The sequence below is a fragment of the Carlito syrichta genome, unplaced genomic scaffold, assembly GCF_000164805.1.
Source record: "Carlito syrichta isolate Samal-C Ts95f unplaced genomic scaffold, Tarsius_syrichta-2.0.1 Scaffold305252, whole genome shotgun sequence".
Taxonomy (NCBI): Eukaryota; Metazoa; Chordata; class Mammalia; order Primates; family Tarsiidae; genus Carlito; species Carlito syrichta.
Genome location: NW_007249348.1, coordinates 172,530 through 185,635, shown reverse-complemented (window position 1 = coordinate 185,635; position 13,106 = coordinate 172,530).

The following is a 13,106-nucleotide window of genomic DNA, read 5'->3' as shown; positions in this document are numbered from 1 at the left end:
CAACTTGGCGAGACCTCGTCTCTACCATAAATCAAAAATTAGCCGGGCGTGGTAGCGTGCACCTGTAGTTCCGGCTACTTGAAAGGCTGAGGTGGAAGGATCGCCAGAGCCCAACAGGTCGAGGCTATGGTGGCCGAGAGAGTGCCACTGCATTTTAGTCTAGGTGACAGAGTGAGACTCCAACTCAAAAAAAAAAAAAATTTGTATATATGGATCAGAAACCGCTGAACTGTACACTTTAAATGTGTCAATTGTATGTTATGCAAATTTTATCTCAACAAAGCTGTTTTTTGTTTTTTTAAAAAAGGAACCAGACAGTGACTCATGCCTATAATCTCAGAACTTTGGGAGGCCAAGTGGAGAGGATTGCTTGAGCCCAGAAGTTTGAGACCATCCTGGGCAACAGAGCGAGATTTCATCTCTACAAAAAAAATTTTAAAGATTTAAAAGTTAGCCAGGCGTGGTGGTGCACGGTTGCAGTCCTCACTACTCGAGGGCTGAGGCGGAAGGATCCCCTGAACCCAGGAAGTCAAGGCTGTAATGAACTGTGACTGTACCACTGCACTCCAGCCTGGACAACAGAGTGACACCCTGACTCAAAAAATAAAAACAATCAAGCAAAAAAAAAAACCCCAGAAAGGGTGATACTAAAAATGCAAGTACAAGCAAACAACAAGAAAATGGCAGAGCTGATGCTTGCACTACCAGAAGCCCTTTGCCAGTCATGTGACAAAGGTAAAACAATGTCAGATTCTGTTTCCCAGATCTCACTGAAAATATTACTATTAAAGTTTTTCTAGCAAAAGCAACAACATTATTTGTATAGCTACTAAATAAAACTATTTTAACTGTTAAAAAATTAAGTGGCCTGGAAAATGCGTCAATCTTATGTTTGTGATCAATGTTTACTTTGTTGATCTTTTTTATTTTATTGCTTAGGAGAACTTAAAATGGCGCACACGACAGACCTTGGGAAAGTTTCAGAGAAGAGTCTTGTGAGTAAATACTTCAAAACATTTTTCCAAGAGATCTGGCCATTTCTGATGAACTTGTGGAATCTTGTCAAGCAGGCAGAGGAACAGTTAGAGCCACGTCACACTTCTCACCCCTACATACACACACACACGCACACACGCACGCACACACACGCACGCGCACACACACACACACACCCTCTAACTACTGTTAGAGTTAAAGGGTGTGTGTGTGTGTGTGTGCGCGTGCGTGTGTGCGTGTGTGTGTGTGTGTAGGGGTGAGAAGTGCTCCTCTAGTGGAGGCTAGAGAGCAGTTGCAGAGGTGGAGGGGGAGACACGTTTGCACAAGGATCCTGGGCTCTTTCTAAGAGAGGACTAAGATTCAAAGTTTTTTAAATGTGTCTGAGCCGGGCTCGGTGGCTCAGCCTGTAATCTCGCGCTTTGGGAGGCTGAGGTGAGTGGATTGCCTGAGCCCACAGGTTCGAGACCCGCCCGGGCAATTTAGCGAGACCTCATCTCTACAATAAAATCAAAAAAATTAGCCAGACATGGTAGCATGCACCTGTAGTTCCAGCTACTTGGAAGGCTGAGGCAGAAGGATCACCGGAGCCCAGCAGCTCGAGGCTGCGGTGGCCGGGAGCAGCCACTGCACTCCAGTCTGGGCGACAGAGTGAGACTCCAACTCAAAAATAAATAAATAAAATAAAATATGTCTGGAAGTACCTGGGTGGCATGGGGAGCTGCAAGGGGAGGGAGGAAGGCAGAGAGAGGCAGGAGCAGAGGCCAAGAATCAGCAGGGGAAAGAGTTTCCTGAGTCGGGGCTATGACGTGGCTGGACTCCAAAATGGACCCCATTCATCCTTTTGGGTGACGGAGTCCACATGCAAAGATGCGGCCACATGTGTGTGACCACAGCTGAAGAGCTGTCTGCCTGTTGAGCGTTATGGCAGTGGGGACCCAGGCCCACCTGGTAGGAGCACCCAGAGGTGAGCCTCATGCTTGGGAGAGGAATTTCCTCTTCTCACCCCATGCCGAGAAGAGGAAGCAAGGGTCATCATGGAAGCAAGGGTGTGTCTGGGTGGCCATAACCGTGGAAGAAAGACAAGCTCAGTGGGGGGGGGGTGTGCCTCAGTCACCACAGTGAACAGTTGGAGACATAGCAGAGGTGACAGAAGCACTAACATCAAAGACAGGACTTCTAAAAAAAAAAAAAAAAAAGACAGGACTTCAGCTGGGCTCCGTGGCTTAGCCTATAATCCCGCGCCTTTGGGAGGCTGAGGTGAGTGGATTGCCTGAGCCCGTGGGTTCGAGACCCGCCTGGGCAGGTGAGACCTCATCTCTACAATAAATTAAAAAAAAAAAAAAAAATTAGCTGGACGTGGTAGCGTGCGCTTGTAGTTCCAGCTACTTGGAAGGCTGAGGCAGAAGGATCACCGGAGCCTAGCAAGTCGAGGCTGCGGTGGCCAGGAGCGGCCACTGCACTCCAGTCTAGGCGACAGTGAGACACCAACTCAAAAAAAAAAAAAGACAGGACTTCTCAGCAGCTTCCCACCATGTTATCGTTGTTAGAGACGAGGGCTGCCCCCTTGGCCCTAGTTGAGAAGAAGCACCTGCCTGAGAAGGACAGAAGGAGTAACCTGGGGCAGGTAAGATATGCCTCGTTGCCTGCCTGCACAGATTGGGGGTGGCTTTGCAGCTCATGTGTCAAACTCGGGGCACCCTCTGCTAGGCCAGTATTCATATCCCTAATAGTGGAGGCACATGATGAATGGCATTAATGAAATGAGGGTCCCCGCTGGCTCCCCTGGGGACGTGAGCCCAGCCTTGAGTTGTGGCAGTTCATTCTCTGCCAGCCCCCTCTAGCCCTCCAGTCCAGAACGTGACCATCTGGCCCAGTGCAGAAGGGGAGAGGGAAAGAAGAGGGGCAGAAACGGAGGAATGTCAGCATCCAGGGGCAGTGATTGACATTGACCTTAAAGAACCTTCTTACGCTCATGAATGCAATAGATTTAATGCAGGGTTTTTACCCTACTCAGAGGAGAAGCGCTGTTAAAGAAGATGTTACAGAGGCTGTTTATGAGGAAGCAGTATCCGTCCGTCAGTGAAATGAAGATGCATTGGCCGATAATGCTTCTCTTGAGTGGTTTGAGCCTACTGCGATACAAGTCATTAATTGTGAAAACAGGGATAGCTATTAAAGTTACAATTTTCTAGGGATTGTGTAAACACAGTATTTGTGTCACCTCCTTTACTCCTCAGATACTGTTGATAACCTCAACAACACTGTTGATTCCCTCTGAGTAAACTTCTTATTCTTCAGAAAAAAAATAAATCCTTCACTGCAGGTGAAGGTAAACGTGACAAAAGGGAAAGTACTGGAAACAAGATTCAGGAATAATATTCACCTCACTCAAATCTAAAATAGGAGGAAAAAACATTTCTGTAGTCAGCCAAGTCCTCAGACCATTTAGAAAATGCCCTACAAGCTTTAGCAAGTTTCTGAAGAACTCTAGGATTTAAAAACTCAGAACTGTTGCACTCAGAAATGAGCTTCAGCAAGAAAGACCACTCTCCTCCCTTCTTTTACTTTGTCTCGGTTTCATTTCTTCTCTCCCAAAACACAATCTTCACACTGGGGACATTCTTCCTCAGCCACCCCTGCCCCCATCATGACTGGCTTCTTTGTTTTTTCTATTTATCTCTAGTGCAGAAACTTCTGGGCTATTTCTAAGATACAGTCATGGACACTTGACCAGTCTTGGTCATCAGAGAGTCTCACTCATTTGACCACAGACACTGGTCCAAGGATGAGACACAAAACCTAACAGTAGAGTCTTCACTGGGGTTTCATTCATGGATGATGGGTGAGGGACGTGTTTTGGAAATGCGATCCATGAGGCTTGATGTGTGGGTGAACAAGTCATGTAACCTCAATGAACTTGAGTTTCCTCCTCTTTACAATGAGTGACTTGAACCGAAGGCTCTTGGAGGCACCGCCCGACAGTCTGAGGTTCTGTGGGGCTTCTCCGCTGAAGAGGTTGTCTGTCTGGTCCAGTCATGCCCTCTCAGGGAGGGGCCACCTGGCAAAATTAATCATCCAGGGAAATTTCTCTTCCACAAACTCAAAGTTGCCCGTTCACCATTATTTCCCCCATCTCCTTATCAAATATACTTTTCGGTTCCCATTTAAACTAAGAAGTAGAGCTAGTAACTGCTTGCCTTGTGGCCCTTCACAGGAACATTTACTTTTTTTTTTTTTTTTTTGAGTTGGAATCTCACTCTGTCACCCAGGCTAGAGGGCAGTGGCACGCTCCCGGCCACCGCAGCCTCGACCTCCTGGGCTCCAGCGATTCTTCCACCTCAACCTTCCAAGTAGCTGGAACTACAGGTGTGTACTACCACGCCCGGCTAATTTTTTGATTTATTATAGAGATGAGGCCTCACCAAGTTGCCCAGGCGAGTCTCGAACCCGCGGGCTCAGGCAATCCTTTTACCTCAGCCTCCCAAAGTGTAGGATTACAGGCTGAGCCACCGAGCCCGGCGGAACATTTACATTTTTTTTTTCTTTTTTTGAGTTGGAATCTCACTCCGTCGCCCAGACTGGAGTGCAGTAGCCGCTCCCGGCCACCACAGCCTCAACCTGCTGGGCTGCGGCGATCCTTCCACCTCAGCCTTCCGAGTAGCTGGAATTACAGGCGTGCGCTACCATGCCCGGCTGATTTTTTGATTTATTGTAGAGATGAGGTCTCACCAAGTTGCCCAGGCGGGTCTCAAACCCGCGGGCTCAGGCAATCCACTCACTTCAGCCTCCCAAACCTCTGGGATTACAGGCTGAGCCACCGAGCCCGTCTACATTTACATTTTAAAAACAAAACTCTAAACTCTGATGAACAATGTAGGATGCAATAATTGTCGGTATTGTACGAAAAAGCCAGGTAACTCTGGGACTGCAATTGCTGAAGGTGGGGGGTCAGGGAACAAAGCCCAGAGTCCCAAGGCATCAGACCAGCTCAGCTAACAGAGAATGCTGGGGAGGAAGCAAGGCTTTCTCTTACACCAGCTACAGCTGATGGAGCCACCAAGGCACAGTGGTTCTGTCATGTGCCCAGTGCTCAGCCGTGGACAGGAGAGGTGTCCCTCCAAGGAGGCCAGAGCTTCCCCGCCCCACTGAAGACCAGAAGCCATGGCCACAGGAAGACTTCTCAATGAGAAAGTTTTCTTTCTCTGACTTCATAGGCAGAACCCAAGAAAGAGTCTCAAAGTCAGATACTCCTGGACAACTCAGCTTGGAAGAAGGAAATTCATACTCAGGCGGATTTGTTACAAAACTCAATCTTTCCAGGCACTCAAAGAATGGAATGTCAATGTTTCCCTTCACCCTCCAGAGGCAAGAGCATAGAGCCCTATTGTCCCCCCAGGGAAAGAAAACCAGTTTTTCAAATGCTAACTATGACTGCCTGGGTATTGTAGGCTCAGGGAACCCTTGTGAAAGACAGGCCGAATTCTGAAAAGAAAGGGGATCTCCCTCCCTCTCCCCTCCCCCCCATTAAAAAGGGGGGCTACAGGGGGTTTGGCAGGGAAAAGGAAAAGACTCCTTGTTAAGGGAGCACAGAGATGGGGATGACAGAAGAAGAATCTGGGGGGTTCCCCTACAGGGAGTGCTCAAGAGCCTCTCTGAAGCCCCCCTGGGAGCTGAATCACCCCCTGAGGCCTGAAGAGGGCACACATAGATATTCACACACCCCACCCTCGCCCCAGCCCCCACTGTGACTATCCACAAGGGCAATGCCTATCGGGGCCATGGGATTTGGCTCCATACCCATCCGAGTAGCCTGTGGAACACTCTGCACCCAGGATGTCCCTGACCCTGAGGAAAAGGGGCTGGGTCCTTTCACCCCCAGCAGCTGGTGAAGTCACCCATCACCTATACTTGGAAGGCTTGGGAGCTTTGCCCTGGAGTGGGCTTAACAGCTAGTGGCACCCTGTTTCAGAGTATTCTGGGGAGGAAGGGACTCAGGATATCAGGCTGGGGGTGTCAGTCATTTAATCTGTCTTTTTGAAGGATGTGGCCTTATTTCGTACCTTGAGCTGGTAAGCAAATGTGGCAGTGGCACTGTGTGGCCATCCCATTGATTTGAAGGTATCACCTCTCAAGTTATTATCTGGTTTTGATGAGAAGGGGATTTCAGTTACAGAGTTGGCCAGGGTCTATAGCCCCACCCTGAGCATACACCACACACAGACACACAGACGCGTGCACGCACACACACACACCTTCAGCCTTTGTTGCTGCAGCTTTCTGAGCTTGGAGGTCCTGCCTCTCTGCCTCAGGGTTTCACAAATAGGGGCTCAGTTCCACTTGAACAGCGGTCAGGGCTCCCACATCTGGGGACCAGCCACAGGTTCCCCTCATTCCCCATGTTATTCCCTGCCTCTGTTCTCTGCTGAGACCCCTTCTGTCAGCCCCATGACCACACCAGCAGTCACTGCCTGGACCAGCACCTGCTTCTCAGCTTGCCCAGGTACAAGATCCCTCTGTCACAGCCCTGAGTCACCCTTCACTCGGCTGGGCCCTTTGAGCACTACCCCACAGGAGCCCTCTGGGCAGAGCACTCAGCAACCATTTCTTTTTTTCTTTTTTTTTTTTTTTTGAGTTGGAGTCTCACTCTGTCACCCAGACGAGTGCAGTGGCCACTCCCGGCCACCACAGCCTCGACCTGCTGGGCTCTGGCGATCCTTCCGCCTCAGCCTTCCAAGTAGCCGGAATTACAGGCATGCGCTACCACGACCAGCTGATTTTTTGATTTATTGTAGAGATGAGGTCTTGCTGCCCAGGCGGGTCTCGAACCCGCGGGCTCAGGCAATCCACTCACCTCAGCCTCCCAAAGGCGCGGGATTACAGGCTGAATCACCGAGCCCAGCTACCATTTCTTTTAATTCCTGGCTTATGCCCCAGGCTTTGTCAAGGCAGTCTTTCCCCCAGTCATGATGAGTCCTCAGTCAGCCCTGGATGGTCTGAGGCAAAGCTTTTGCCCTTCCCCAAGCTTCCTTTTGGCACCTTCCACCTGCAGCAAAACCCAAAAACCTTAGGAACCAGAAGAAGCACAAACCCTGAGGCAGCATGGGGCCAACTGACTCTTCAGTTTCAACATGTGGCAATTATTTTCCTTATCTTGGACATCCATGGAATAAAATGAGTCTCAGGAGGGGAACCAAGGAAAGATGGCTAATCTGGGAACAGTCAGAGACTAGAACTAGGGCAAGAAAGCAGCAGACTCCTGGAAGCACTCAGGAATGAGTTGAGAACCAGGTGGCGTGACCGGCAGCGCATGGGACAAGATCCAATGAGGGACATTTGGTTTGGTTCATGCAGTATTTTTATAAATTAGTGTAGCATTTAAAGGTTAGAAGGTTTCACACAAAAGTCTAGATTTGGGCCAGCTTTTCTTGAAAAAGCATGCCTATACTCCATCATGGCAGCTCTAGCATGGAGTGGGGCCAGGGTTGCTCCCAATCCCCCTGGGTTTGCCCTCCACCCCTATTAGGCACAGCTGCTCCAGCCCAGCGACTTTGACCGACCCTCAACTCAGAAGACAGTCAAGAAACTCGGCTTTCCTGGGGAAAGTAAGGTCAGCCCCAGCAGGAGTTTGGGAGTCAACCTTGGACTGACAAGGAACCCTCTAGAAATTGCTTATTGTGAGCCCACGGGGTCAAGTCTTTGAGGGATTTGAGTTCAGGAACGGTGTCTAGGGAAGTTCCTTCCTCATCCAGAAAGGCTGGATGAGAATGAGGCCAGGGAGAACAACTCTATTTTTTTTTTAAGAAAATAGGATTTATTGAAAGGACAGAAAAACTCCCAGAGTGGGAGAGGACCCGAGGGGGTTGCCCGAGAACAACTCTTTTTTTTTTTTGAGTTGGAATCTCACTCTGTCGCCCAGACTGGAGTGCAATGGCTGCTCCCGTCCACTGCAGCCTCGACCTGCTGGGCTCTACCTGCTGGGCTCTGGCGATCCTTCCGCCTCAGCCTTCCAAGTAGCTGGAACTACAGGCGCGTGCTACCACACCTGGCTAATTTTTGATTTATTGTAGAGATGAGGTCTCACCAAGTTGCCCAGGCAGGTCTCAAACCCACGGGCTCAGGCAATCCACTCACCTCAGCCTTCCAAAGCGCGGGATTACAGGCTGAGCTACCGAGCCCGACTAGAAACAACTCTTATGTGCTAGGAATCCCATAATCACAGCAGGGAGTCAGCCAGTCCACATCAGAGGGGCTCACCTCATGTCCAGAATGGTCTGCAATGGCTTCCAGGGCCAGCAAGATGAGACTTTGTGAGATTTCTGGAAATGTTAACAATTTTACAATTTCCTCTTAGTGGTTAACAGTAAATATGTTTGAACTAAGCATGTCCTGTGAATTGTTTGGGGGGCAAGGAAGACAGGCTGGTGAGACTAAGTACCCCGCAGTCAGTCTCCTGAGGAAAGGGAACTCCAAAAGACAGAGAAGTGCGGGAGAGTCCAGATTTGGAGCCAAGAATTGATCTGCTGAACCCACCAAGGCCTTGATTACTCCTTTCATTTCACCCCAAGCCAAAGACGGCACTCATGCAGCAGTGTGCTGGAGCCAGGTCCTCCTGGTTTATAGAGCAGTGTTGGAAGCCAGCCATAGAGGCCTGCCTGCTGACAAAGTCCAGGGGGCTGAAGAAACCAGGTCGCAAAGCGAACCCGGGCAGCTGAGACCCTTGTTTCTTCTACTTTTGTTATTAGTGCAGCCGAAAAGTTCTGTACAGTCTGAGGATAGAAAGCAAAATTCCACTCATGCCTCCACTACCCCTTGCAAAAAGGCAAGAGGAGAATTCATGAAAAATTACCTTCCCTTCATTTGATTTCCTCCCTAGGTTTCTACATCCCCGGCCTCCTGGTATTAAAACTTGCAATCACTTGATTAAACATTGTAGTTGGGAATATTGTAAAAAATCAGAAAGTGTTTGATTTAATGTTTGTCAGGGAACTCACTGGCCTTGCCAGGAAATTATCAATAGAGATTTTAAATATCACATGCAGGTAGATAATCACTTGTAAGATTTTATTTCTTCTGATTGGTGACTAATTGGAGAAATTTGAGAAGCTACAGTTTGTATTTTTAGGAAGAGTGCCAATGCAAAAATTACATTTAGTTAATTTCTACATGTGGTGTATTATGCTTAAAAAATTAACAATCACATAAATATTAGAGCACCCTTGCCTTTACTTTCCTGTGCCAATGCAAAAATTACATTTACTTAATTTCTACATGTGATTGCTTAAAAAAATAACAATCACATAAATATTAGAGCACCCTTGCCTTTACTTTCCTTTGTTAAGGAGGATTGTAATTCTGGTTAGGGATTGTGACTAAGGTGACTTGAGCCTGAGAGGCCTTTTATTTTGCAAACATTGAAGCTCATTTTCCCTGGCAGGAGATAATTGATGCAGATTGTAAACACTAGGTGTAACATTGTGGAAAACTAGTCAGGCCAACTTGAGGCTAAGAAACCTTGAAAATGTTGTGTTACCCCAGCTAGTTGCAAATTGCTGTGTAAAGGTCACAGGTGTGACTTGCTAAACTATGTGACAATTATAGTGCTTAGAACTCGGTAGTGATTTATAATGTGATAGTTATAGGAATAAGTTTTGTATGGACATTAAGAAATGGTAATCATTAAAAAATGTTAGAAGTTTATAAAATTTATAGTTAATATTTAGGATGATAATGTTTTAAGATCAAAACAGGATGAACAAGCCGGGCTTGGTGGCTCAGCCTGTCATCCCGTGCAATTGGGAGGCTGAGGTGAGTGAATTGCCTGAGCCCGCGGGTTCGAGACCTGCCTGGGCAAATTGGCGAGACCTCATCTCTACAATAAATCAAAAAATAAGCTGGGCATGGTAGCGCACGACTGCAGTTCCAGCTACTTGGAAGGCTGAGGCGGAAGGATCGCCGGAGGCCAGCAGGTTGAGGCTGAGGTGGCCGGGAGTGGCCACTGCACTCCAGTCTGGGTGACAGAGTGAGACTCCAAGTCAAAAAAAAAATTAGCCAGGTGTGGTAGCGCGTGCCTGTAGTTCCACCTACTTGGAAGGCTGAGGCAGAAGAATCGTTGGAGCCCAGCAGGTCAAGGCTGCAGTGGCAGGAAGCGGCCACTGCACTCCAGTCTGGGTGACAGAGTGAGACTCCAACTCAAAAAAAAAAAAAAAAAATTGTAACTAATTGCCTTGAAAACAAAAAACATGTAGGGCATAAAAGGAGTTAAAAGGAGTTGGAAAAGACGATAAATCGGCATTTGTCCTGCTTGCAGCAGAGTCGGCATTCAAGTTTTTTTCTCCTGTGCCAACGCCATCCCTCTTTCAGGAAACCCTGACCCACTGGAGTTGGACTCCGGCAGAGCACATCACCTCCAACCTCAAGGTCAGGGTCAGTGACTTCATACTGATAGCTTGCAGTCAGCCACCATGAGAATATTTACACTGCAGAAATGGGCAAATGCTACAAATCAGAGACACTTCCCCACACCTTCCCCCAACCCCAAGCGGATTGTTAAACATGTACCAGCACACCACTGCTGGTTCTGCCGTAGACCACCGGTCAGATCAGGCCCAGAGGGCAGTATCCCAGCAAGGGAAGCCTCCAAACTCAACATCCATCCACAGGATCCAAATCGGACATGAGCCAGGCGGGCAACAAGCTAAATCAGAATCCAACAGGCACTCTCAGTGAGGCTTAACTGTCACTGACTTCCGTCTTTTTTCTAATTGTTTCTCCAGAGTGTCCAGGTCTATGGAGAAGCCTTCTCTTCTCTGACCTGTGCATTCTTTATTTTCTCTGAGTTAAAATTTATACAGAAAGAGAGGAGTTAGGGCCAGAGCTCATATTGTGACAAAACCCACTCAAAGTATTAGCTATGTATCTTTCCACGACCCTAGAGAGCTAAGCTCTCAGACGACATGCAGAAAGGGCTCAGGGTTGCAGAAAGAATCCACAAGATCTGTGGGTCAAGGAGGAAAGGAACTGAAAAGATAAACAATCCTGATCTTTCTCTTCCCGGATGGCCTGGATAATGCCCTCATTCTCCCCAGCCATCCTAATCCACACCCATGGTTTTGCCATCTCCTGTAGAGTTTCTCCTGGGACATCTCTCTAATCACCTTCAATCTCTCATGCCCTTGATCCCACCATATCTGCCGGGTCACAGACATCACCCGGTCCTCATTTATTTAATTTTCTCCCTCCTGGATGCTCTTCCTCCCAGCTGGGACATGAAGCTTGACCATCTTGACCACTCGTCTGCTGCTTCCGTCCCCCAGTATGCCCCTGGGCCACATCATCCAGCGAAGTTTGTTAATTATCAACTCAAGAAAATAAAATGTATACAAGAAAGGAAATGAACCATAGTGTGTGGTAAGGTTGAGAATAAAAGTTATCTAATCATAATTATGTAAATACTTGCTTTAACTAGAAATTGTGAAGCCACTGGGTGCAGTGGCTCATGCCTGTAATCCCAGCACTTTGGGAGGCCGAGATGAAAGGATTGCCTGAGCTCACAGATTCGAGACCAGCCTGGGCAATTTGGCAAGACCTCATCTCCACAATAAATAAAAAAAAAAAAAGAAAGAAGTTGTGAAACCATAGTCGTAAAAGGATGTTTCTCCTCCAGTCATGCACAAGAGCTTCAAATCCCACTGGAATGTGTGACAACCTGGCTCTCTGGTGGCTCTCGAGCAATGAAACAATTTCCTTTCCCAGGTTCACCTATCAACTCTTCCTGGGACAGCAGCCTTTTCTTGTTCACAGGGCCACTTTACTGGGGTCAGCTCCCAGCCACTGAGATGCCTGAAGATTCCCACCCTCTACCCATTCCCCTTTCCTCTGACTCCTCTTCCATCCATCTGTCCTTTCTAGGATTCTTCTTCCCCCTCCTAGCTTTTCCTCAAGTCCTACCTTCCAAATCAGAGGTTGCACCGAGAGGCTGGCAGAGGGAATAAAGGGATGCCCAGGATGGGCGGCCTGGGTGAGCCATGGGGAACGAAAATGACTGTTGCCAGATCTTTCCACTTATCTGGAAACCCTCGACCTTCTGCTTCATAGGAAACATCCTGTTTTTAAATGTTGGCAATTCATTCAAACATCTTTGGTTAGACTCAGAGCCTGAATCAACCAAAAAACTCCTTCCCCCTTCCTTGAGGAACTTTAATTCAAACCTTCACAGGAGGTGAGAGGAAATACTGATGTTCTAGTCTTCTAGAGCAGCCAAATACAGAGGGTGGGCAAACCCTTTAAATTTCCATATTAAATCAATTTCATATTTTGGAACCTGACGAAGTATCATAATTCCCACTATTATCATCAGCATCAGCATCATTCCACATTTTCCAGCTCTGATTTTTTTTTTTTTTTTTTTTTTTTTTGAGTTGATATCTCACTCTGTCTCCCATGGGTTTGAGGAGGAGGGGATTTCAGGTATGGAACTGGCCAGGGCCGATAGCCCCACCCTGAGCATACAACCTCAACATGCTAAGCTCAGACAATCCTTCCTCCTCAGTCTTCTGTACAGCTGGGACTACAGGTGCATGCCACTACACCTGGCCAATCTTTTTGATTTTTTGTAGAGATGAAGTCTCATTATGTTGCCCAGGCTGGTCTGGATCTCCTGGGCTCAACTAATCCTCCTGCCTCAGCCTCCCAAAGTGCTAGAATTAGAGACATGAGCCACCATGCCCAGCCAGTTCTGATCTTTAGAACATACATTTATTTTAGTACATTAAGCACTGGTAATTTTAATTGAAAATTGGCAGTTTTAGCTGGGTGCAGTGGCTCACACCTGTGATCCAGCACTTTGGGAGGCCAAGGCAAGAGGATTGCCAGAGCCCACGGTTTTGAGGCCAGCCTGGAAAACATGGTGAGACCTGTTCTCTACAATAAATCAAAAAATTAGCTGGGCATGGTGGTGCACACCTGTAATTCCAGCTACTTGGAAGGCTGAGGCTGAAGGATCACCTGAGCCCAGCAAGATGAGGCTGTGGTGGCAGTGAGCTTGCCACTGCACTCCAGCCTAGGCAACAGAGTGAGACTCCAACTCAGAAAAAAAAAAAAAAAAAAAAAAA